Genomic DNA, 19,341 nt, shown 5'->3' with positions numbered 1-19,341 from the left:
AGGTGCGGCAGATCTGAAAAGCAAACACTCCGCTCACGTAGGAGCTTGTGCACGGTTACCAAGGGAAGAAGGCTGCATACACATTTTTTTCAAATCTAAAACAATTAATGGAAGGGAGCAAGATAGGTCATAAAGATCTAAGCGAGCATGAATTAAACGGGTGCGATCATACCAGCACTAATGCACCGGATCCCATCAGAACTCCGAAGTTAAGTGTGCATGGGCGGGAGTAGTCCTAGGATGGGTGACCTCCTGGGAAGTCCTCGTGTTGCACCCCAATTTTATTAATATTTTATTTCGATATCGTATTTGCAAATTCCATTTGTCGTTTCGGCGAGACAAACGCAAACAACGCGCCGGATACTCGGACCATTTGCGGCACAATCGTCATTACTGAATGAGAACCGTGCAAAAACCTGGCTTTTGGCATTCGTCGTGCATTGTGGGCCCCGCGATAGTATTGCATCTATCCGGGGGTGCGGCAGATCTAAAAAGCAAACACTCTGCTCACGTAAGAGCTTGTGCACGGTTACCAAGGGAGGAAGGCTGCATACACAGTTTTTTTCAAGTCTAAAACAATTAATGGAGGGGAGCAAGATAGTGCATAAAGATCTAAGCGAGCATGAATTAAACGGGTGTGATCATACCAGCACTAATGCACCGGATCCCATCAGAACTCCGAAGTTAAGCGTGCTTGGGCGGGAGTAGTACTAGGATGGGTGACCTCCTGGGAAGTCCTCGTGTTGCACCCCAATTTTATTAATATTTTATTTTGATTTGTATTTGCAAATTCCATTTGTTGTTTCTGGGAGACAACTGGAAACAATGCGTCGGATACTCGGACCATTTGCGGCACGATCGTCATTACTGAATGGCAACGATGCAAGAACCGGGCTTTCGGCATTCGTCATGCATTGTGGGCCCCGCGATAGTATTGCATCTATCCGGCGGTGCGGCAGATCTGAAATGCAAACACTCTGCTCACGTAGGAGCTTGTGCACGGTTACCAAGGGAGGAAGGCTGCATACACAGTTTTTTCAAATCTAAAACAAATAATGGGGGGGAGCAAGATAGTGCATAAAGATCCAAGCGAGCATGAATTAAACGGGTGCGATCATACCAGCACTAATGCATCGGATCCCATCAGAACTCCGAAGTTAAGTGTGCATGGGCGGGAGTAGTCCTAGGATGGGTGACCTCCTGGGAAGTCCTCGTGTTGCACCCCAATTTTATTAATATTTTATTTCGATATCGTATTTGCAAATTCCATTTGTCGTTTCGGCGAGACAAACGCAAACAACGCGCCGGATACTCGGACCATTTGCGGCACGATTGTCATTACTGAATGGGAACCGTGAAAAAACCGGGCTTTTGGCATTCGTCGTGCATTGTGGGCCCCGCGATAGTATTGCATCTATCCGGGGGTGCGGCAGATCTAAAAAGCAAACACTCTGCTCACGTAAGAGCTTGTGCACGGTTACCAAGGGAGGAAGGCTGCATACACAGTTTTTTTCAAGTCTAAAACAATTAATGGAGGGGAGCAAGATAGTGCATAAAGATCTAAGCGAGCATGAATTAAACTGGTGCGATCATACCAGCACTAATGCACCGGATCCCATCAGAACTCCGAAATTAAGCGTGCTTGGGCGAGAGTAGTACTAGGATGGGTGACCTCCTGGGAAGTCCTCGTGTTGCACCCCAATTTTATTAATATTTTATTTTGATTTGTATTTGCAAATTCCATTTGTTGTTTCTGGGAGACAACTGGAAACAATGCGTCGGATACTCGGACCATTTGCGGCACGATCGTCATTACTGAATGGCAACGATGCAAGAACCGGGCTTTCGGCATTCGTCATGCATTGTGGGCCCCGCGATAGTATTGCATCTATCCGGGGGTGTGGCAGATCTGAAATACAAACACTCTGCTCACGTAGGAGCTTGTGCACGGTTACCAAGGGAGGAAGGCTGCATACACAGTTTTTTCAAATCTAAAACAATTAATGGAGGGGAGCAAGATAGTGCATAAAGATCTAAGCGAGCATGAATTAAACGGGTGCGATCATACCAGCACTAATGCACCGGATCCCATCAGAACTCCGAAGTTAAGCGTGCTTGGGCGAGAGTAGTACTAGGATGGGTGACCTCCTGGGAAGTCCTCGTGTTGTACCCCAATTTTATTAATATTTTATTTTGATTTGTATTTGCAAATTCCATTTGTTGTTTCTGAGAGACAACTGGAAACAATGCGTCGGATACTCGGACCATTTGCGGCACGATCGTCATTACTGAATGGCAACGAAGCAAGAACCGGGCTTTCGGCATTCGTCATGCATTGTGGGCCCCGCGATAGTATTGCATCTATCCGGGGGTGCGGCAGATCTGAAATGTAAACACTCTGCTAACGTAGGAACTTGTGCACGGTTACCAAGGGAGGAAAGCTGCATACACAGTTTTTTCAAATCTTAAACAATTAATGGAGGGGAGCAAGATAGTGCATAAAGATCTAAGCGAGCATGAATTAAACGGGTGCGATCATACTAGCACTAATGCACCGGATCCCATCAGAACTCCGAAGTTAAGTGTGCATGGGCGGGAGTAGTCCTAGGATGGGTGACCTCCTGGGAAGTCCTCGTGTTGCACCCCAATTTTATTAATATTTTATTGCGATATCGTATTTGCAAATTCCATTTGTCGTTTCGGCGAGACAAACGCAAACAACGCGCTGGATACTCGGACCATTTGCGGCACGATTGTCATTACTGAATGGGAACCGTGAAAAAACCGGGCTTTTGGCATTCGTCGTGCATTGTGGGCCCCGCGATAGTATTGCATCTATCCGGGGGTGCGGCAGATCTAAAAAGCAAACACTCTGCTCACGTAGGAGCTTGTGCACGGTTACCAAGGGAGGAAGGCTGCATACACAGTTTTTTCAAGTCTAAAACAATTAATGGAGGGGAGCAAGATAGTGCATAAAGATCTAAGCGAGCATGAATTAAACGGGTGCGATCATACCAGCACTAATGCACCGAATCCCATCAGAACTCTGAAGTTAAGCGTGCTCGGGCGAGAGTAGTACTAGGATGGGTGACCTCCTGGGAAGTCCTCGTGTTGCACCCCAATTTTATTAATATTTTATTTTGATTTGTATTTGCAAATTCCATTTGTTGTTTCTGGGAGATACTGGAAACAATGCGTCGGATACTCGGATCATTTGCGGCACGATCGTCATTACTGAATGGCCACGATGCAAGAACCGGGCTTTCGGCATTCGTCCTGCATTGTGGGCCCCGTGATAGTATTGCATCTATCCGGAGGTGCGGCAGATCTGAAAAGCAAACACTCCGCTCACGTAGGAGCTTGTGCACGGTTACCAAGGGAAGAAGGCTGCATACACATTTTTTTCAAATCTAAAACAATTAATGGAAGGGAGCAAGATAGGTCATAAAGATCTAAGCGAGCATGAATTAAACGGGTGCGATCATACCAGCACTAATGCACCGGATCCCATCAGAACTCCGAAGTTAAGTGTGCATGGGCGGGAGTAGTCCTAGGATGGGTGACCTCCTGGGAAGTCCTCGTGTTGCACCCCAATTTTATTAATATTTTATTTCGATATCGTATTTGCAAATTCCATTTGTCGTTTCGGCGAGACAAACGCAAACAACGCGCCGGATACTCGGACCATTTGCGGCACAATCGTCATTACTGAATGAGAACCGTGCAAAAACCTGGCTTTTGGCATTCGTCGTGCATTGTGGGCCCCGCGATAGTATTGCATCTATCCGGGGGTGCGGCAGATCTAAAAAGCAAACACTCTGCTCACGTAAGAGCTTGTGCACGGTTACCAAGGGAGGAAGGCTGCATACACAGTTTTTTTCAAGTCTAAAACAATTAATGGAGGGGAGCAAGATAGTGCATAAAGATCTAAGCGAGCATGAATTAAACGGGTGTGATCATACCAGCACTAATGCACCGGATCCCATCAGAACTCCGAAGTTAAGCGTGCTTGGGCGAGAGTAGTACTAGGATGGGTGACCTCCTGGGAAGTCCTCGTGTTGCACCCCAATTTTATTAATATTTTATTTTGATTTGTATTTGCAAATTCCATTTGTTGTTTCTGGGAGACAACTGGAAACAATGCGTCGGATACTCGGACCATTTGCGGCACGATCGTCATTACTGAATGGCAACGATGCAAGAACCGGGCTTTCGGCATTCGTCATGCATTGTGGGCCCCGCGATAGTATTGCATCTATCCGGCGGTGCGGCAGATCTGAAATGCAAACACTCTGCTCACGTAGGAGCTTGTGCACGGTTACCAAGGGAGGAAGGCTGCATACACAGTTTTTTCAAATCTAAAACAAATAATGGGGGGGAGCAAGATAGTGCATAAAGATCCAAGCGAGCATGAATTAAACGGGTGCGATCATACCAGCACTAATGCATCGGATCCCATCAGAACTCCGAAGTTAAGTGTGCATGGGCGGGAGTAGTCCTAGGATGGGTGACCTCCTGGGAAGTCCTCGTGTTGCACCCCAATTTTATTAATATTTTATTTCGATATCGTATTTGCAAATTCCATTTGTCGTTTCGGCGAGACAAACGCAAACAACGCGCCGGATACTCGGACCATTTGCGGCACGATTGTCATTACTGAATGGGAACCGTGAAAAAACCGGGCTTTTGGCATTCGTCGTGCATTGTGGGCCCCGCGATAGTATTGCATCTATCCGGGGGTGCGGCAGATCTAAAAAGCAAACACTCTGCTCACGTAAGAGCTTGTGCACGGTTACCAAGGGAGGAAGGCTGCATACACAGTTTTTTTCAAGTCTAAAACAATTAATGGAGGGGAGCAAGATAGTGCATAAAGATCTAAGCGAGCATGAATTAAACTGGTGCGATCATACCAGCACTAATGCACCGGATCCCATCAGAACTCCGAAATTAAGCGTGCTTGGGCGAGAGTAGTACTAGGATGGGTGACCTCCTGGGAAGTCCTCGTGTTGCACCCCAATTTTATTAATATTTTATTTTGATTTGTATTTGTAAATTCCATTTGTTGTTTCTGGTAGACAACTGGAAACAATGCGTCGGATACTCGGACCATTTGCGGCACGATCGTCATTACTGAATGGCAACGATGCAAGAACCGGGCTTTCGGCATTCGTCATGCATTGTGGGCCCCGCGATAGTATTGCATCTATCCGGGGGTGCGGCAGATCTGAAATGCAAACACTCTGCTCACGTAGGAGCTTGTGCACGGTTACCAAGGGTGGAAGGCTGCATACACAGTTTTTTCAAATCTAAATCAATTAATGGAGGGGAGCAAGATAGTGCATAAAGATCTAAGCGAGCATGAATTAAACGGGTGCGATCATACCAGCACTAATGCACCGGATCCCATCAGAACTCCGAAGTTAAGTGTGCATGGGCGGGAGTAGTCCTAGGATGGGTGACCTCCTGGGAAGTCCTCGTGTTGCACCCCAATTTTATTAATATTTTATTTCGATATCGCATTTGCAAATTCCATTTGTCGTTTCGGCGAGACAAACGCAAACAACGCGCCGGATACTCGGACCATTTGCGGCACAATCGTCATTACTGAATGAGAACCGTGCAAAAACCGGGCTTTTGGCATTCGTCGTGCATTGTGGGCCCCGCGATAGTATTGCATCTATCCGGGGGTGCGACAGATCTGAAAAGCAAACACTCTGCTCACGTAGGAGCTTGTGCACGGTTACCAAGGGAGGAAGGCTGCATACACAGTTTTTTCAAGTCTAAAACAATTAATGGAGGGGAGCAAGATAGTGCACAAAGATCTAAGCGAGCATGAATTAAACGGGTGCGATCATACCAGCACTAATGCACCGGATCTCATCAGAACTCCGAAGTTAAGCGTGCTTGGGCGAGAGTAGTATTAGGAAGGGTGACCTCCTGGGAAGTCCTCGTGTTGCACCCCAATTTTATTAATATTTTATTTTGATTTGTATTTGCAAATTCCATTTGTTGTTTCTGGGAGACAACTGGAAACAATGCGTCGGATACTCGGACCATTTGCGGCACGATCGTCATTACTGAATGGCAACGATGCAAGAACCGGGCTTTCGGCATTCGTCGTGCATTGTGGGCCCCGCGATAGTATTGCATCTATCCGGAGGTGCGGCAGATCTGAAAAGCAAACACTCCGCTCACGTAGGAGCTTGTGCACGGTTACCAAGGGAGGAAGGCTGCATACACATTTTTTTCAAATCTAAAACAATTAATGGAAGGGAGCAAGATAGTTCATAAAGATCTAAGCGAGCATGAATTAAACGGGTGCGATCATACCAGCACAAATGCACCGGATCCCATCAGAACTCCGAAGTTAAGTGTGCTTGGGCGAGAGTAGTATTAGGATGGGTGACCTCCTGGGAAGTCCTTGTGTTTCACCCCAATTTTATTAATATTTTATTTCGATATCGTATTTGCAAATTCCATTTGTCGTGTCGGCGAGACAAACTCAAACAACGCGCCGGATACTCGGACCATTTGCGGCACGATCGTCATTACTGAATGGGAACCGTGCAAAAACCGGGCTTTTGGCATTCGTCGTGCATTGTGGGCCCCGCGATAGTATTGCATCTATCCGGGGGTGCGGCAGATCTGAAAAGCAAACACTCTGCTCACGTAGGAGCTTGTGCACGGTTACCAAGGGAGGAAGGCTGCATACACAGTTTTTTCAAGTCTAAAACAATTAATGGAGGGGAGCAAGATAGTGCATAAAGATCTAAGCGAGCATGAATTAAACGGGTGCGATCATACCAGCACTAATGCACCGGATCCCATCAGAACTCCGAAGTTAAGTGTGCATGGGCGGGAGTAGTCCTAGGATGGGTGACCTCCTGGGAAGTCCTCGTGTTGCACCCCAATTTTATTAATATTTTATTTCGATATCGTATTTGCAAATTCCATTTGTCGTTTCGGCGAGACAAACGCAAACAACGCGCCGGATACTCGTACCATTTGCGGCACGATTGTCATTACTGAATTGGAACCATGAAAAAACCGGGCTTTTGGCATTCGTCGTGCATTGTGGGCCCCGCGATAGTATTGCATCTATTCGGGGGTGCGGCAGATCTAAAAAGCAAACAATCTGCTCACGTAAGAGCTTGTGCACGGTTACCAAGGGAGGAAGGCTGCATACACAGTTTTTTCAAGTCTAAAACAATTAATGGAGGGGAGCAAGATAGTGCATAAAGATCTAAGCGAGCCTGAATTAAACGGGTGTGATCATACCAGCACTAATGCACCGGATCCCATCAGAACTCCGAAGTTAAGCGTGCCTGGGCGAGAGTAGTACTAGGATGGGTGACCTCCTGGGAAGTCCTCGTGTTGCACCCCAATTTTATTAATATTTTATTTTGATTTGTATTTGCAAATTCCATTTGTTGTTTCTGGGAGACAACTGGAAACAATGCGTCGGATACTCGGACCATTTGCGGCACGATCGTCATTACTGAATGGCAACGATGCAAGAACCGGGCTTTCGGCATTCGTCATGCATTGTGGGCCCCGCGATAGTATTGCATCTATCCGGGGGTGCGGCAGATCTGAAATACAAACACTCTGCTCACGTAGGAGCTTGTGCACGGTTACCAAGGGAGGAAGGCTGCATACACAATTTTTTCAAATCTAAAACAATTAATGGAGGGGAGCAAGATAGTGCATAAAGATCTAAGCGAGCATGAATTAAACGGGTGCGATCATACCAGCACTAATGCACCGGATCCCATCAGAACTCCGAAGTTAAGCGTGCTTGGGCGAGAGTAGTACTAGGATGGGTGACCTCCTGGGAAGTCCTCGTGTTGCACCCCAATTTTATTAATATTTTATTTTGATTTGTATTTGCAAATTCCATTTGTTGTTTCTGGGAGACAACTGGAAACAATGCGTCGGATACTCGGACCATTTGCGGCACGATCGTCATTACTGAATGGCAACGATGCAAGAACCGGGCTTTCGGCATTCGTCATGCATTGTGGGCCCCGCGATAGTATTGCATCTATCCGGGGGTGCGGCAGATCTGAAATGTAAACACTCTGCTAACGTAGGAACTTGTGCACGGTTACCAAGGGAGGAAAGCTGCATACACAGTTTTTTCAAATCTTAAACAATTAATGGAGGGGAGCAAGATAGTGCATAAAGATCTAAGCGAGCATGAATTAAACGGGTGCGATCATACTAGCACTAATGCACCGGATCCCATCAGAACTCCGAAGTTAAGTGTGCATGGGCGGGAGTAGTCCTAGGATGGGTGACCTCCTGGGAAGTCCTCGTGTTGCACCCCAATTTTATTAATATTTTATTGCGATATCGTATTTGCAAATTCCATTTGTCGTTTCGGCGAGACAAACGCAAACAACGCGCTGGATACTCGGACCATTTGCGGCACGATTGTCATTACTGAATGGGAACCGTGAAAAAACCGGGCTTTTGGCATTCGTCGTGCATTGTGGGCCCCGCGATAGTATTGCATCTATCCGGGGGTGCGGCAGATCTAAAAAGCAAACACTCTGCTCACGTAGGAGCTTGTGCACGGTTACCAAGGGAGGAAGGCTGCATACACAGTTTTTTCAAGTCTAAAACAATTAATGGAGGGGAGCAAGATAGTGCATAAAGATCTAAGCGAGCATGAATTAAACGGGTGCGATCATACCAGCACTAATGCACCGAATCCCATCAGAACTCTGAAGTTAAGCGTGCTCGGGCGAGAGTAGTACTAGGATGGGTGACCTCCTGGGAAGTCCTCGTGTTGCACCCCAATTTTATTAATATTTTATTTTGATTTGTATTTGCAAATTCCATTTGTTGTTTCTGGGAGATACTGGAAACAATGCGTCGGATACTCGGATCATTTGCGGCACGATCGTCATTACTGAATGGCCACGATGCAAGAACCGGGCTTTCGGCATTCGTCCTGCATTGTGGGCCCCGTGATAGTATTGCATCTATCCGGAGGTGCGGCAGATCTGAAAAGCAAACACTCCGCTCACGTAGGAGCTTGTGCACGGTTACCAAGGGAAGAAGGCTGCATACACATTTTTTTCAAATCTAAAACAATTAATGGAAGGGAGCAAGATAGGTCATAAAGATCTAAGCGAGCATGAATTAAACGGGTGCGATCATACCAGCACTAATGCACCGGATCCCATCAGAACTCCGAAGTTAAGTGTGCATGGGCGGGAGTAGTCCTAGGATGGGTGACCTCCTGGGAAGTCCTCGTGTTGCACCCCAATTTTATTAATATTTTATTTCGATATCGTATTTGCAAATTCCATTTGTCGTTTCGGCGAGACAAACGCAAACAACGCGCCGGATACTCGGACCATTTGCGGCACAATCGTCATTACTGAATGAGAACCGTGCAAAAACCTGGCTTTTGGCATTCGTCGTGCATTGTGGGCCCCGCGATAGTATTGCATCTATCCGGGGGTGCGGCAGATCTAAAAAGCAAACACTCTGCTCACGTAAGAGCTTGTGCACGGTTACCAAGGGAGGAAGGCTGCATACACAGTTTTTTTCAAGTCTAAAACAATTAATGGAGGGGAGCAAGATAGTGCATAAAGATCTAAGCGAGCATGAATTAAACGGGTGTGATCATACCAGCACTAATGCACCGGATCCCATCAGAACTCCGAAGTTAAGCGTGCTTGGGCGAGAGTAGTACTAGGATGGGTGACCTCCTGGGAAGTCCTCGTGTTGCACCCCAATTTTATTAATATTTTATTTTGATTTGTATTTGCAAATTCCATTTGTTGTTTCTGGGAGACAACTGGAAACAATGCGTCGGATACTCGGACCATTTGCGGCACGATCGTCATTACTGAATGGCAACGATGCAAGAACCGGGCTTTCGGCATTCGTCATGCATTGTGGGCCCCGCGATAGTATTGCATCTATCCGGCGGTGCGGCAGATCTGAAATGCAAACACTCTGCTCACGTAGGAGCTTGTGCACGGTTACCAAGGGAGGAAGGCTGCATACACAGTTTTTTCAAATCTAAAACAAATAATGGGGGGGAGCAAGATAGTGCATAAAGATCCAAGCGAGCATGAATTAAACGGGTGCGATCATACCAGCACTAATGCATCGGATCCCATCAGAACTCCGAAGTTAAGTGTGCATGGGCGGGAGTAGTCCTAGGATGGGTGACCTCCTGGGAAGTCCTCGTGTTGCACCCCAATTTTATTAATATTTTATTTCGATATCGTATTTGCAAATTCCATTTGTCGTTTCGGCGAGACAAACGCAAACAACGCGCCGGATACTCGGACCATTTGCGGCACGATTGTCATTACTGAATGGGAACCGTGAAAAAACCGGGCTTTTGGCATTCGTCGTGCATTGTGGGCCCCGCGATAGTATTGCATCTATCCGGGGGTGCGGCAGATCTAAAAAGCAAACACTCTGCTCACGTAAGAGCTTGTGCACGGTTACCAAGGGAGGAAGGCTGCATACACAGTTTTTTTCAAGTCTAAAACAATTAATGGAGGGGAGCAAGATAGTGCATAAAGATCTAAGCGAGCATGAATTAAACTGGTGCGATCATACCAGCACTAATGCACCGGATCCCATCAGAACTCCGAAATTAAGCGTGCTTGGGCGAGAGTAGTACTAGGATGGGTGACCTCCTGGGAAGTCCTCGTGTTGCACCCCAATTTTATTAATATTTTATTTTGATTTGTATTTGCAAATTCCATTTGTTGTTTCTGGGAGACAACTGGAAACAATGCGTCGGATACTCGGACCATTTGCGGCACGATCGTCATTACTGAATGGCAACGATGCAAGAACCGGGCTTTCGGCATTCGTCATGCATTGTGGGCCCCGCGATAGTATTGCATCTATCCGGGGGTGTGGCAGATCTGAAATACAAACACTCTGCTCACGTAGGAGCTTGTGCACGGTTACCAAGGGAGGAAGGCTGCATACACAGTTTTTTCAAATCTAAAACAATTAATGGAGGGGAGCAAGATAGTGCATAAAGATCTAAGCGAGCATGAATTAAACGGGTGCGATCATACCAGCACTAATGCACCGGATCCCATCAGAACTCCGAAGTTAAGCGTGCTTGGGCGAGAGTAGTACTAGGATGGGTGACCTCCTGGGAAGTCCTCGTGTTGTACCCCAATTTTATTAATATTTTATTTTGATTTGTATTTGCAAATTCCATTTGTTGTTTCTGAGAGACAACTGGAAACAATGCGTCGGATACTCGGACCATTTGCGGCACGATCGTCATTACTGAATGGCAACGAAGCAAGAACCGGGCTTTCGGCATTCGTCATGCATTGTGGGCCCCGCGATAGTATTGCATCTATCCGGGGGTGCGGCAGATCTGAAATGCAAACACTCTGCTCACGTAGGAGCTTGTGCACGGTTACCAAGGGAGGAAGGCTGCATACACAGTTTTTTCAAATCTAAAACAAATAATGGAGGGGAGCAAGATAGTGCATAAAGATCTAAGCGAGCATGAATTAAACGGGTGCGATCATACCAGCACTAATGCACCGGATCCCATCAGAACTCCGAAGTTAAGTGTGCATGGGCAGGAGTAGTCCTAGGATGGGTGACCTCCTGGGAAGTCCTCGTGTTGCACCCCAATTTTATTAATATTTTATTTCGATATCGTATTTGCAAATTCCATTTGTCGTTTCGGCGAGACAAACGCAAACAACGCGCCGGATACTCGGACCATTTGCGGCACGATTGTCATTACTGAATGGGAACCGTGAAAAAACCGGGCTTTTGGCATTCGTCTTGCATTGTGGGCCCCGCGATAGTATTGCATCTATCCGGGGGTGCGGCAGATCTAAAAAGCAAACACTCTGCTCACGTAAGAGCTTGTGCACGGTTACCAAGGGAGGAAGGCTGCATACACAGTTTTTTTCAAGTCTAAAACAATTAATGGAGGGGAGCAAGATAGTGCATAAAGATCTAAGCGAGCATGAATTAAACGGGTGCGATCATACCAGCACTAATGCACCGGATCCCATCAGAACTCCGAAGTTAAGCGTGCTTGGGCGAGAGTAGTACTAGGATGGGTGACCTCTTGGGAAGTCCTCGTGTTGCACCCCAATTTTATTAATATTTTATTTTGATTTGTATTTGCAAATTCCATTTGTTGTTTCTGGGAGACAACTGGAAACAATGCGTCGGATACTCGGACCATTTGCGGCACGATCGTCATTACTGAATGGCAACGATGCAAGAACCGGGCTTTCGGCATTCGTCATGCATTGTGGGCCCCGCGATAGTATTGCATCTATCCGGGGGTGCGGCAGATCTAAAAAGCAAACACTCTGCTCACGTAAGAGCTTGTGCACGGTTACCAAGGGAGGAAGGCTGCATACACAGTTTTTTCAAGTCTAAAACAATTAATGGAGGGGAGCAAGATAGTGCATAAAGATCTAAGCGAGCATGAATTAAACGGGTGCGATCATACCAGCACTAATGCACCGGATCCCATCAGAACTCCGAAGTTAAGCGTGCTTGGGCGAGAGTAGTACTAGGATGGGTGACCTCCTGGGAAGTCCTCGTGTTGCACCCCAATTTTATTAATATTTTATTTTGATTTGTATTTGCAAATTCCATTTGTTGTTTCTGGTAGACAACTGGAAACAATGCGTCGGATACTCGGACCATTTGCGGCACGATCGTCATTACTGAATGGCAACGATGCAAGAACCGGGCTTTCGGCATTCGTCATGCATTGTGGGCCCCGCGATAGTATTGCATCTATCCGGGGGTGCGGCAGATCTGAAATGCAAACACTCTGCTCACGTAGGAGCTTGTGCACGGTTACCAAGGGTGGAAGGCTGCATACACAGTTTTTTCAAATCTAAAACAATTAATGGAGGGGAGCAAGATAGTGCATAAAGATCTAAGCGAGCATGAATTAAACGGGTGCGATCATACCAGCACTAATGCACCGGATCCCATCAGAACTCCGAAGTTAAGTGTGCATGGGCGGGAGTAGTCCTAGGATGGGTGACCTCCTGGGAAGTCCTCGTGTTGCACCCCAATTTTATTAATATTTTATTTCGATATCGCATTTGCAAATTCCATTTGTCGTTTCGGCGAGACAAACGCAAACAACGCGCCGGATACTCGGACCATTTGCGGCACAATCGTCATTACTGAATGAGAACCGTGCAAAAACCGGGCTTTTGGCATTCGTCGTGCATTGTGGGCCCCGCGATAGTATTGCATCTATCCGGGGGTGCGACAGATCTGAAAAGCAAACACTCTGCTCACGTAGGAGCTTGTGCACGGTTACCAAGGGAGGAAGGCTGCATACACAGTTTTTTCAAGTCTAAAACAATTAATGGAGGGGAGCAAGATAGTGCACAAAGATCTAAGCGAGCATGAATTAAACGGGTGCGATCATACCAGCACTAATGCACCGGATCTCATCAGAACTCCGAAGTTAAGCGTGCTTGGGCGAGAGTAGTATTAGGAAGGGTGACCTCCTGGGAAGTCCTCGTGTTGCACCCCAATTTTATTAATATTTTATTTTGATTTGTATTTGCAAATTCCATTTGTTGTTTCTTGGAGACAACTGGAAACAATGCGTCGGATACTCGGACCATTTGCGGCACGATCGTCATTACTGAATGGCAACGATGCAAGAACCGGGCTTTCGGCATTCGTCGTGCATTGTGGGCCACGCGATAGTATTGCATCTATCCGGAGGTGCGGCAGATCTGAAAAGCAAACACTCCGCTCACGTAGGAGCTTGTGCACGGTTACCAAGGGAGGAAGGCTGCATACACATTTTTTTCAAATCTAAAACAATTAATGGAAGGGAGCAAGATAGTTCATAAAGATCTAAGCGAGCATGAATTAAACGGGTGCGATCATACCAGCACAAATGCACCGGATCCCATCAGAACTCCGAAGTTAAGTGTGCTTGGGCGAGAGTAGTATTAGGATGGGTGACCTCCTGGGAAGTCCTTGTGTTTCACCCCAATTTTATTAATATTTTATTTCGATATCGTATTTGCAAATTCCATTTGTCGTGTCGGCGAGACAAACTCAAACAACGCGCCGGATACTCGGACCATTTGCGGCACGATCGTCATTACTGAATGGGAACCGTGCAAAAACCGGGCTTTTGGCATTCGTCGTGCATTGTGGGCCCCGCGATAGTATTGCATCTATCAGGGGGTGCGGCAGATCTGAAAAGCAAACACTCTGCTCACGTAGGAGCTTGTGCACGGTTACCAAGGGAGGAAGGCTGCATACACAGTTTTTTCAAGTCTAAAACAATTAATGGAGGGGAGCAAGATAGTGCATAAAGATCTAAGCGAGCATGAATTAAACGGGTGCGATCATACCAGCACTAATGCACCGGATCCCATCAGAACTCCGAAGTTAAGTGTGCATGGGCGGGAGTAGTCCTAGGATGGGTGACCTCCTGGGAAGTCCTCGTGTTGCACCCCAATTTTATTAATATTTTATTTCGATATCGTATTTGCAAATTCCATTTGTCGTTTCGGCGAGACAAACGCAAACAACGCGCCGGATACTCGTACCATTTGCGGCACGATTGTCATTACTGAATGGGAACCGTGAAAAAACCGGGCTTTTGGCATTCGTCGTGCATTGTGGGCCCCGCGATAGTATTGCATCTATTCGGGGGTGCGGCAGATCTAAAATGCAAACACTCTGCTCACGTAAGAGCTTGTGCACGGTTACCAAGGGAGGAAGGCTGCATACACAGTTTTTTCAAGTCTAAAACAATTAATGGAGGGGAGCAAGATAGTGCATAAAGATCTAAGCGAGCATGAATTAAACGGGTGCGATCATACCAGCACTAATGCACCGGATCTCATCAGAACTCTGAAGTTAACCGTGCTTGGGCGAGAGTAGTACTAGGATGGGTGACATCCTGTGAAGTCCTCGTGTTGCACCCCAATTTTATTAATATTTTATTTTGATTTGTATTTGCAAATTCCATTTGCTGTTTCTGGGAGATACTGGAAACAATGCGTCGGATACTCGGATCATTTGCGGCACGATCGTCATTACTGAATGGCCACGATGCAAGAACCGGGCTTTCGGCATTCGTCCTGCATTGTGGGCCCCGCGATAGTATTGCATCTATCCGGAGGTGCGGCAGATCTGAAAAGCAAACACTCCGCTCACGTAGGAGCTTGTGCACGGTTACCAAGGGAAGAAGGCTGCATACACATTTTTTTCAAATCTAAAACAATTAATGGAAGGGAGCAAGATAGGTCATAAAGATCTAAGCGAGCATGAATTAAACGGGTGCGATCATACCAGCACTAATGCACCGGATCCCATCAGAACTCCGAAGTTAAGCGTGCTTGGGCGAGAGTAGTACTAGGAAGGGTGACCTCCTGGGAAGTCCTCGTGTTGCACCCCAATTTTTTTAATATTTTATTTTGATTTGTATTTGCAAATTCCATTTGTTGTTTCTGGGAGACAACTGGAAACAATGCGTCGGATACTCGGACCATTTGCGGCACGATCGTCATTACTGAATGGCAACGATGCAAGAACCGGGCTTTCGGCATTCGTCATGCATTGTGGGCCCCGCGATAGTATTGCATCTATCCGGGGGTGCGGCAGATCTGAAATGCAAACACTCTGCTCACGTAGGAGCTTGTGCACGGTTACCAAGGGAGGAAGGCTGCATACACAGTTTTTTCAAATCTAAAACAATTAATGGAGGGGAGCAAGATAGTGCATAAAGATCTAAGCGAGCATGAATTAAACGGGTGTGATCATACCAGCACTAATGCACCGGATCCCATCAGAACTCCGAAGTTAAGTGTGCTTGGGCGAGCGTAGTACTAGGATGGGTGACCTCCTGTGAAGTCCTCGTGTTGCACCCCAATTTTATTAATATTTTATTTCGATATCGTATTTGCAAATTCCATTTGTCGTTTCGGCGAGACAAACGCAAACAACGCGCCGGATACTCGGACCATTTGCGGCACAATCGTCATTACTGAATGAGAACCGTGCAAAAACCGGGCTTTTGGCATTCGTCGTGCATTGTGGGCCCCGCGATAGTATTGCATCTATCCGGGGGTGCGACAGATCTGAAAAGCAAACACTCGGCTCACGTAGGAGCTTGTGCACGGTTACCAAGGGAGGAAGGCTGCATACACAATTTTTTCAAGTCTAAAACAATTAATGGAGGGGAGCAAGATAGTGCACAAAGATCTAAGCGAGCATGAATTAAACGGGTGCGATCATACCAGCACTAATGCACCTCCTGGAAACAATGCGTCGGATACTCGGATCATTTGCGGCACGATCGTCATTACTGAATGGCCACGATGCAAGAACCGGGCTTTCGGCATTCGTCATGCATTGTGGGCCCCGCGATAGTATTGCATCTATCCGGAGGTGCGGCAGATCTGAAAAGCAAACACTCCTCTCACGTAGGAGCTTGTGCACGGTTACCAAGGGAAGAAGGCTGCATACACATTTTTTTCAAATCTAAAACAATTAATGGAAGGGAGCAAGATAGGTCATAAAGATCTAAGCGAGCATGAATTAAACGGGTGCGGTCATACCAGCACTAATGCACCGGATCCCATCAGAACTCCGAAGTTAAGCGTGCTTGGGCGAGAGTAGTACTAGGAAGGGTGACCTCCTGGGAAGTCCTCGTGTTGCACCCCAATTTTATTAATATTTTATTTTGATTTGTATTTGCAAATTCCATTTGTTGTTTCTGGGAGACAACTGGAAACAATGCGTCGGATACTCGGACCATTTGCGGCACGATCGTCATTACTGAATGGCAACGATGCAAGAACCGGGCTTTCGGCATTCGTCGTGCATTGTGGGCCCCGCGATAGTATTGCATCTATCCGGAGGTGCGGCAGATCTGAAAAGCAAACACTCCGCTCACGTAGGAGCTTGTGCACGGTTACCAAGGGAGGAAGGCTGCATACACATTTTTTTCAAATCTAAAACAATTAATGGAAGGGAGCAAGATAGTTCATAAAGATCTAAGCGAGCATGAATTAAACTTGTGCGATCATACCAGCACAAATGCACCGGATCCCATCAGAACTCCGAAGTTAAGTGTGCTTGGGCGAGAGTAGTATTAGGATGGGTGACCTCCTGGGAAGTCCTTGTGTTTCACCCCAATTTTATTAATATTTTATTTCGATATCGTATTTGCAAATTCCATTTGTCGTGTCGGCGAGACAAACTCAAACAACGCGCCGGATACTCGGACCATTTGCGGCACGATCGTCATTACTGAATGGGAACCGTGCAAAAACCGGGCTTTTGGCATTCGTCGTGCATTGTGGGCCCCGCGATAGTATTGCATCTATCCGGGGGTGCGGCAGATCTGAAAAGCAAACACTCTGCTCACGTAGGAGCTTGTGCACGGTTACCAAGGGAGGAAGGCTGCATACACAGTTTTTTCAAGTCTAAAACAATTAATGGAGGGGAGCAAGATAGTGCATAAAGATCTAAGCGAGCATGAATTAAACGGGTGCGATCATACCAGCAGTAATGCACCGGATCCCATCAGAACTCCGAAGTTAAGTGTGCATGGGCGGGAGTAGTCCTAGGATGGGTGACCTCCTGGGAAGTCCTCGTGTTGCACCCCAATTTTATTAATATTTTATTTCGATATCGTATTTGCAAATTCCATTTGTCGTTTCGGCGAGACAAACGCAAACAACGCGCCGGATACTCGGACCATTTGCGGCACAATCGTCATTACTGAATGAGAACCGTGCAAAAACCGGGCTTTTGGCATTCGTCGTGCATTGTGGGCCCCGCGATAGTATTGCATCTATCCGGGGGTGCGGCAGATCTGAAAAGCAAACACTCTGCTCACGTAGGAGCTTGTGCACGGTTACCAAGGGAGGAAGGCTGCATACACAGTTTTTTCAAATCTAAAACAATTAATGGAGGGGAGCAAGATAGTGCATAAAGATCTAAGCGAGCATGAATTAAACGGGTGCGATCATACCAGCACTAATGCACCGGATCCCATCAGAACTCCGAAGTTAAGCGTGCTTGGGCGAGAGTAGTACTAGGATGGGTGACCTCCTGGGAAGTCCTCGTGTTGCACCCCAATTTTATTAATATTTTATTTTGATTTGTATTTGCAAATTCCATTTGTTGTTTCTGGGAGACAACTGGAAACAATGCGTCGGATACTCGGACCATTTGCGGCACGATCGTCATTACTGAATGGCAACGATGCAAGAACCGGGCTTTCGGCATTCGTCATGCATTGTGGGCCCCGCGATAGTATTGCATCTATCCGGGGGTACGGCAGATCTGAAATACAAACACTCTGCTCACGTAGGAGCTTGTGCACGGTTACCAAGGGAGGAAGGCTGCATACACAGTTTTTTCAAATCTAAAACAATTAATGGAGGGGAGCAAGATAGTGCATAAAGATCTAAGCGAGCATGAATTAAACGGCTGCTATCATACCAGCACTAATGCACCGGATCCCATCAGAACTCCGAAGTTAAGTGTGCATGGGCGGGAGTAGTATTAGGATGGGTGACCTCCTGGGAAGTCCTCGTGTTGCACCCCAATTTTATTAATATTTTATTTCGATATCGTATTTGCAAATTCCATTTGTCGTGTCGGCGAGACAAACTCAAACAACGCGCCGGATACTCGGACCATTTGCGGCACGATCGTCATTACTGAATGGGAACCGTGCAAAAACCGGGCTTTTGGCATTCGTCGTGCATTGTGGGCCCCGCGATAGTATTGCATCTATCCGGGGGTGCGACAGATCTGAAAAGCAAACACTCTGCTCACGTAGGAGCTTGTGCACGGTTACCAAGGGAGGAAGGCTGCATACACAGTTTTTTTCAAGTCTAAAACAATTAATGGAGGGGAGCAAGATAGTGCATAAAGATCTAAGCGAGCATGAATTAAACGGGTGCGATCATACCGGCACTAATGCACCGGATCCCATCAGAACTCCGAAATTAAGCGTGCTTGGGCGAGAGTAGTACTAGGATGGGTGACCTCCTGGGAAGTCCTCGTGTTGCACCCTAATTTTATTAATATTTTATTTTGATTTGTATTTGCAAATTCCATTTGTTGTTTCTGGGAGACAACTGGAAACAACGCGTCGGATACTCGGACCATTTGCGGCACGATCGTCATTACTGAATGGCAACGATGCAAGAACCGGGCTTTCGGCATTCGTCATGCATTGTGGGCCCCGCGATAGTATTGCATCTATCCGGGGGTGTGGCAGATCTGAAATACAAACACTCTGCTCACGTAGGAGCTTGTGCACGGTTACCAAGGGAGGAAGGCTGC

At 46.7% G+C, this 19,341-nt stretch overlaps 38 non-coding genes and 2 pseudogenes across 38 annotated transcripts; all 40 read left to right on the top strand.

Annotated features, from left to right (window-relative positions):
- Positions 1 to 158: 158 nt before the first annotated feature.
- Positions 159 to 277, top strand: LOC148796797 (5S ribosomal RNA). Its single transcript, XR_016074013.1, has one exon. It is a non-coding gene; the product is annotated as a 5S ribosomal RNA (ribosomal RNA).
- Positions 278 to 633: 356 nt separating this feature from the next.
- On the top strand, positions 634 to 752 carry LOC148796796 (5S ribosomal RNA). The gene has a single exon (XR_016069995.1). It is a non-coding gene; the product is annotated as a 5S ribosomal RNA (ribosomal RNA).
- A 354-nt stretch (positions 753 to 1,106) lies between these two features.
- LOC148796795 (5S ribosomal RNA) lies at positions 1,107 to 1,225 on the top strand. Its single transcript, XR_016069051.1, has one exon. It is a non-coding gene; the product is annotated as a 5S ribosomal RNA (ribosomal RNA).
- Positions 1,226 to 1,581: 356 nt separating this feature from the next.
- On the top strand, positions 1,582 to 1,700 carry LOC148796794 (5S ribosomal RNA). The gene has a single exon (XR_016074629.1). It is a non-coding gene; the product is annotated as a 5S ribosomal RNA (ribosomal RNA).
- Positions 1,701 to 2,054: 354 nt separating this feature from the next.
- On the top strand, positions 2,055 to 2,173 carry LOC148796793 (5S ribosomal RNA). Its single transcript, XR_016071671.1, has one exon. It is a non-coding gene; the product is annotated as a 5S ribosomal RNA (ribosomal RNA).
- Positions 2,174 to 2,527: 354 nt separating this feature from the next.
- LOC148796792 (5S ribosomal RNA) lies at positions 2,528 to 2,646 on the top strand. Its single transcript, XR_016075644.1, has one exon. It is a non-coding gene; the product is annotated as a 5S ribosomal RNA (ribosomal RNA).
- A 355-nt stretch (positions 2,647 to 3,001) lies between these two features.
- Positions 3,002 to 3,120, top strand: LOC148796791 (5S ribosomal RNA). The gene has a single exon (XR_016075378.1). It is a non-coding gene; the product is annotated as a 5S ribosomal RNA (ribosomal RNA).
- Positions 3,121 to 3,473: 353 nt separating this feature from the next.
- Positions 3,474 to 3,592, top strand: LOC148796790 (5S ribosomal RNA). Its single transcript, XR_016074012.1, has one exon. It is a non-coding gene; the product is annotated as a 5S ribosomal RNA (ribosomal RNA).
- Positions 3,593 to 3,948: 356 nt separating this feature from the next.
- Positions 3,949 to 4,067, top strand: LOC148796789 (5S ribosomal RNA). The gene has a single exon (XR_016070552.1). It is a non-coding gene; the product is annotated as a 5S ribosomal RNA (ribosomal RNA).
- Positions 4,068 to 4,421: 354 nt separating this feature from the next.
- Positions 4,422 to 4,540, top strand: LOC148796788 (5S ribosomal RNA). Its single transcript, XR_016069050.1, has one exon. It is a non-coding gene; the product is annotated as a 5S ribosomal RNA (ribosomal RNA).
- A 356-nt stretch (positions 4,541 to 4,896) lies between these two features.
- Positions 4,897 to 5,015, top strand: LOC148796787 (5S ribosomal RNA). Its single transcript, XR_016074628.1, has one exon. It is a non-coding gene; the product is annotated as a 5S ribosomal RNA (ribosomal RNA).
- Positions 5,016 to 5,369: 354 nt separating this feature from the next.
- LOC148796786 (5S ribosomal RNA) lies at positions 5,370 to 5,488 on the top strand. The gene has a single exon (XR_016074011.1). It is a non-coding gene; the product is annotated as a 5S ribosomal RNA (ribosomal RNA).
- Positions 5,489 to 5,843: 355 nt separating this feature from the next.
- LOC148796785 (5S ribosomal RNA) lies at positions 5,844 to 5,962 on the top strand. Its single transcript, XR_016074512.1, has one exon. It is a non-coding gene; the product is annotated as a 5S ribosomal RNA (ribosomal RNA).
- A 354-nt stretch (positions 5,963 to 6,316) lies between these two features.
- On the top strand, positions 6,317 to 6,435 carry LOC148796784 (5S ribosomal RNA). Its single transcript, XR_016075592.1, has one exon. It is a non-coding gene; the product is annotated as a 5S ribosomal RNA (ribosomal RNA).
- A 355-nt stretch (positions 6,436 to 6,790) lies between these two features.
- Positions 6,791 to 6,909, top strand: LOC148796783 (5S ribosomal RNA). Its single transcript, XR_016074010.1, has one exon. It is a non-coding gene; the product is annotated as a 5S ribosomal RNA (ribosomal RNA).
- A 355-nt stretch (positions 6,910 to 7,264) lies between these two features.
- LOC148796782 (5S ribosomal RNA) lies at positions 7,265 to 7,383 on the top strand. The gene has a single exon (XR_016070831.1). It is a non-coding gene; the product is annotated as a 5S ribosomal RNA (ribosomal RNA).
- A 354-nt stretch (positions 7,384 to 7,737) lies between these two features.
- On the top strand, positions 7,738 to 7,856 carry LOC148796781 (5S ribosomal RNA). The gene has a single exon (XR_016073526.1). It is a non-coding gene; the product is annotated as a 5S ribosomal RNA (ribosomal RNA).
- A 354-nt stretch (positions 7,857 to 8,210) lies between these two features.
- LOC148796780 (5S ribosomal RNA) lies at positions 8,211 to 8,329 on the top strand. The gene has a single exon (XR_016075643.1). It is a non-coding gene; the product is annotated as a 5S ribosomal RNA (ribosomal RNA).
- Positions 8,330 to 8,684: 355 nt separating this feature from the next.
- On the top strand, positions 8,685 to 8,803 carry LOC148796779 (5S ribosomal RNA). Its single transcript, XR_016075377.1, has one exon. It is a non-coding gene; the product is annotated as a 5S ribosomal RNA (ribosomal RNA).
- A 353-nt stretch (positions 8,804 to 9,156) lies between these two features.
- Positions 9,157 to 9,275, top strand: LOC148796778 (5S ribosomal RNA). The gene has a single exon (XR_016074009.1). It is a non-coding gene; the product is annotated as a 5S ribosomal RNA (ribosomal RNA).
- Positions 9,276 to 9,631: 356 nt separating this feature from the next.
- LOC148796777 (5S ribosomal RNA) lies at positions 9,632 to 9,750 on the top strand. Its single transcript, XR_016070541.1, has one exon. It is a non-coding gene; the product is annotated as a 5S ribosomal RNA (ribosomal RNA).
- A 354-nt stretch (positions 9,751 to 10,104) lies between these two features.
- LOC148796776 (5S ribosomal RNA) lies at positions 10,105 to 10,223 on the top strand. Its single transcript, XR_016069048.1, has one exon. It is a non-coding gene; the product is annotated as a 5S ribosomal RNA (ribosomal RNA).
- Positions 10,224 to 10,579: 356 nt separating this feature from the next.
- LOC148796775 (5S ribosomal RNA) lies at positions 10,580 to 10,698 on the top strand. The gene has a single exon (XR_016074627.1). It is a non-coding gene; the product is annotated as a 5S ribosomal RNA (ribosomal RNA).
- Positions 10,699 to 11,052: 354 nt separating this feature from the next.
- LOC148796774 (5S ribosomal RNA) lies at positions 11,053 to 11,171 on the top strand. The gene has a single exon (XR_016071670.1). It is a non-coding gene; the product is annotated as a 5S ribosomal RNA (ribosomal RNA).
- Positions 11,172 to 11,525: 354 nt separating this feature from the next.
- On the top strand, positions 11,526 to 11,644 carry LOC148796773 (5S ribosomal RNA). Its single transcript, XR_016069305.1, has one exon. It is a non-coding gene; the product is annotated as a 5S ribosomal RNA (ribosomal RNA).
- A 356-nt stretch (positions 11,645 to 12,000) lies between these two features.
- LOC148796772 (5S ribosomal RNA) lies at positions 12,001 to 12,119 on the top strand. The gene has a single exon (XR_016069381.1). It is a non-coding gene; the product is annotated as a 5S ribosomal RNA (ribosomal RNA).
- A 354-nt stretch (positions 12,120 to 12,473) lies between these two features.
- Positions 12,474 to 12,592, top strand: LOC148796771 (5S ribosomal RNA). The gene has a single exon (XR_016073515.1). It is a non-coding gene; the product is annotated as a 5S ribosomal RNA (ribosomal RNA).
- Positions 12,593 to 12,946: 354 nt separating this feature from the next.
- On the top strand, positions 12,947 to 13,065 carry LOC148796770 (5S ribosomal RNA). Its single transcript, XR_016074008.1, has one exon. It is a non-coding gene; the product is annotated as a 5S ribosomal RNA (ribosomal RNA).
- Positions 13,066 to 13,420: 355 nt separating this feature from the next.
- On the top strand, positions 13,421 to 13,539 carry LOC148796769 (5S ribosomal RNA). The gene has a single exon (XR_016074510.1). It is a non-coding gene; the product is annotated as a 5S ribosomal RNA (ribosomal RNA).
- A 354-nt stretch (positions 13,540 to 13,893) lies between these two features.
- Positions 13,894 to 14,012, top strand: LOC148796768 (5S ribosomal RNA). The gene has a single exon (XR_016075591.1). It is a non-coding gene; the product is annotated as a 5S ribosomal RNA (ribosomal RNA).
- Positions 14,013 to 14,367: 355 nt separating this feature from the next.
- On the top strand, positions 14,368 to 14,486 carry LOC148796767 (5S ribosomal RNA). The gene has a single exon (XR_016074007.1). It is a non-coding gene; the product is annotated as a 5S ribosomal RNA (ribosomal RNA).
- Positions 14,487 to 14,841: 355 nt separating this feature from the next.
- Positions 14,842 to 14,960, top strand: LOC148796766 (5S ribosomal RNA; annotated as a pseudogene).
- A 353-nt stretch (positions 14,961 to 15,313) lies between these two features.
- On the top strand, positions 15,314 to 15,432 carry LOC148796765 (5S ribosomal RNA). Its single transcript, XR_016071463.1, has one exon. It is a non-coding gene; the product is annotated as a 5S ribosomal RNA (ribosomal RNA).
- A 354-nt stretch (positions 15,433 to 15,786) lies between these two features.
- Positions 15,787 to 15,905, top strand: LOC148796764 (5S ribosomal RNA). Its single transcript, XR_016074470.1, has one exon. It is a non-coding gene; the product is annotated as a 5S ribosomal RNA (ribosomal RNA).
- Positions 15,906 to 16,581: 676 nt separating this feature from the next.
- Positions 16,582 to 16,700, top strand: LOC148796763 (5S ribosomal RNA). The gene has a single exon (XR_016072259.1). It is a non-coding gene; the product is annotated as a 5S ribosomal RNA (ribosomal RNA).
- Positions 16,701 to 17,054: 354 nt separating this feature from the next.
- On the top strand, positions 17,055 to 17,173 carry LOC148796762 (5S ribosomal RNA; annotated as a pseudogene).
- Positions 17,174 to 17,528: 355 nt separating this feature from the next.
- On the top strand, positions 17,529 to 17,647 carry LOC148796761 (5S ribosomal RNA). The gene has a single exon (XR_016069207.1). It is a non-coding gene; the product is annotated as a 5S ribosomal RNA (ribosomal RNA).
- A 355-nt stretch (positions 17,648 to 18,002) lies between these two features.
- On the top strand, positions 18,003 to 18,121 carry LOC148796760 (5S ribosomal RNA). Its single transcript, XR_016073503.1, has one exon. It is a non-coding gene; the product is annotated as a 5S ribosomal RNA (ribosomal RNA).
- A 354-nt stretch (positions 18,122 to 18,475) lies between these two features.
- On the top strand, positions 18,476 to 18,594 carry LOC148796759 (5S ribosomal RNA). Its single transcript, XR_016070302.1, has one exon. It is a non-coding gene; the product is annotated as a 5S ribosomal RNA (ribosomal RNA).
- A 356-nt stretch (positions 18,595 to 18,950) lies between these two features.
- Positions 18,951 to 19,069, top strand: LOC148796758 (5S ribosomal RNA). The gene has a single exon (XR_016072547.1). It is a non-coding gene; the product is annotated as a 5S ribosomal RNA (ribosomal RNA).
- The last annotated feature ends 272 nt before the right edge of the window (positions 19,070 to 19,341 follow it).

The sequence above is a fragment of the Nelumbo nucifera genome, chromosome 4 (genome assembly GCF_055504915.1).
Source record: "Nelumbo nucifera cultivar China Antique chromosome 4, China Antique-T2T, whole genome shotgun sequence".
NCBI lineage: Eukaryota > Viridiplantae > Streptophyta > Magnoliopsida > Proteales > Nelumbonaceae > Nelumbo > Nelumbo nucifera.
The sequence above is the reverse complement of the archived record's forward strand: the minus strand, read 5'-3'. Positions and strand labels throughout refer to the sequence as shown.